The sequence below is a fragment of the Mastomys coucha genome, chromosome X, assembly GCF_008632895.1.
Source record: "Mastomys coucha isolate ucsf_1 chromosome X, UCSF_Mcou_1, whole genome shotgun sequence".
In the NCBI taxonomy this organism is placed as follows: domain Eukaryota; kingdom Metazoa; phylum Chordata; class Mammalia; order Rodentia; family Muridae; genus Mastomys; species Mastomys coucha.
In genome coordinates, this window is record NC_045030.1 from 100,804,020 (window position 1) to 100,806,428 (window position 2,409).

At 46.3% G+C, this 2,409-nt stretch overlaps 1 pseudogene across 1 annotated transcript in view; it reads right to left on the bottom strand.

The window, feature by feature from the left end:
• Window positions 1-493: 493 nt before the first annotated feature.
• Window positions 494-2,409, bottom strand: part of LOC116088955 — a 10,333-nt pseudogene continuing 8,417 nt past the window's right edge. Inside the window, exon 2 of the transcript XR_004118087.1 lies at window positions 494-581. The product of XR_004118087.1 is annotated as an ADP-ribosylation factor-like protein 10 pseudogene (transcript). The remainder of the gene's footprint in view (window positions 582-2,409) is intronic.

Below are 2,409 nucleotides of genomic sequence, written 5' to 3' on the forward strand. Positions count from 1 at the left end.
TATATCTTGTAGGAGTCCCCTCACAGACTTCCTCCTCATTTCCTCCTTAGGCCCAGTCCTGGTTTTATTGCTCTGGAACTATAAACCAAGAGACAAACAATAGGTATTTTTTAGTGGGGTGCTCAGACAGCAGCATATGGCCACTGGCAAGGTCCATGTAGCCTAAAGGTTCACACCCCATATGGGGTAGACTGTAATCACACATTAGTTGGACCCAGGAGCCCTTCCAACTGCCAAGGTACATACTCTGTCCTTCTTTCATGCCTGGTATACTCACAGATTAATATTGGAACTTAGCAGAACAGTGGTGGAAATATTTCTAGAAATAACCAAGGTTTTTGTAGTGAGACATGGTCATCGGGACCTACAGGCCACTAGAACCAAAGCCTAGATCTGGCAGGGGAAAAAGCAATGGTCACATTGAAAGCTCCTCCAGCTTGTCAGAGTAGTCCATAGCATGGAGCTTCACAGGGAAGCTAAGCTCAAGAGTTCCTCATTCCACTATTCTGCCAAGAAAGCTTCCCCACAGACAACTGTAGGCTTTCGGAAGGTTCAGCCAGTATTTCCAGAGATGCAGGGAATGGTGGCATATTGGGAAAATGTCTGAATTATACAATTCTAGCTTGTTTCTTTGAGAGCTCCAATGCTTCACTAGAGAAGCTACCCTTAAGGACTAGAAGGGGAGGCAGAACTACTGAAGGGCTCTTCTCCATACTCCATGTTCCCAGCAAGGTGCAGTCTCTGTCGTCTAAGTTCACAGCTCCCAGGCTGGGCATAATCTCAAAGAACCAGCTAGGCAAAGGTGAAATAAGACCCTGCAGAGATACCAAGGAAGGACTGTGGGGATGTAAAAGCTGGCTTTGAAACTGGTGATGGCACAAGGCAGTTGCTTGCCACATGCTAGAGACAGTTCCAGGCCATTGGCAGATGTTGAAGGGCAAGAAACCTACCAAATATATCCCTTGGGTGTGCTGCCAGCTGGTTCCTCTTTACGTTAGGTTGGACATGCCAAGATAAAGACCCTCAAGTTAAATGGTGTCTCATGAGTGCTCTCAGGCCAGTTCCACTTAGTCACCTCTGGGAGTCAACTGACAATAACTCAAGGTAGAGATAGGGGATTTGATTTTAGAGGCCAGGTAGTCATCAGACAGGTTAAACTGAACTAGATGGTTAGTGGGGGAGGAGGTAAAACGGTGTTCAGAAGCCACAGTTCTGACTCATGTCTGACTCTAGAAACTGGTATGACACATCCCACTTCTCAAATGAAGATGACTTTGGTATATTGGGGCTCAAATGGAACTGTCACAGGTTAGGGAGGACAAAGACAGAGATGCAGTAAAACGGATTACTGTCCCAGGAGACCTTGAACAGCATGTGAAAACCAGCTAAGGTCCCTGCCTCAATCTGCTGACAACACTTACTGTCCAAAAGCAAAGACAACCTCAAAACTGTCACCAGCACCAAACCATCAGGTAATTGGCTGTGAGGTTTACACTCTGCAAAGAACGGGGTTTAGCTGCCTACTCAGTAACCAAGCCACAATCAGAGCAGTTTGGGAAAAATTCTAGAACGCAAAGCTGACACAAGAACTAAGCTGCTCTGTGGTTAGCCAGAAGAGATGGCCTAGAAAATTGAGGGCTACAATAAGGATCAGAGCCAGCGAACCTGGTGAAGGGCCTCGGAGAGGAGAAACTCCAGCTGATTCTTTCTGAAGCCTTGCTGGGGCCACAGAAGCACTTATGTCCTCTTACTCTTAACAGGAGGTAAACAGGCTGTGTTATTCTGTACTCCATGGAACCCTGCTAGAGAAGTTCAGAAGCCAGTGGCCCAGCAGAGAATATTCACCCTGGCTGTTAGAAGAGAGAAGAGAGAAGAAAAATAGTGGGGCAGAATTGAGGAGGAAGTGATGAAGCTCAGTTCACACCAGAGAAAGGCTGTGATCACCTCCCATGGTGCTGTCAAATGTTTCCTCACTCCAAGAGATAGGGGTAGCTTTTGGGTTTTGCCTCATAGATGAGGTAGTGTAGAGGTCTTTAACCCGAGTCAGACTGATTCATCGCTTACGTCCTTTTTACTATTTATCTTGCCTCCCTGAGTATCTTTTTCTAGCTCAAAAAGCCCTTGTTCCCTATGGCAACAGGAAATTTGTTTTTATCCACAAGTGAATCAGGTGATCCTACAGTGCTCTACAATTAATACAACCCTTGAATGCCAGAGTTGGAAGTGGCCTTAAGAGGCCATTTTCTCAGATGGGTCTCTCATTTTGTAGACAGAATAACAAAAGGGTCAGAAAGGGCTTGTCCATGGGATGGGTGGCAAACCTGGGTTTGTAGGCTCTAGTAGCTCACCATGTGAGGGAGAGAAAGAAGACCACAAGTACAGTGAAGCCAGTTCTCACTCCTAAGAGTG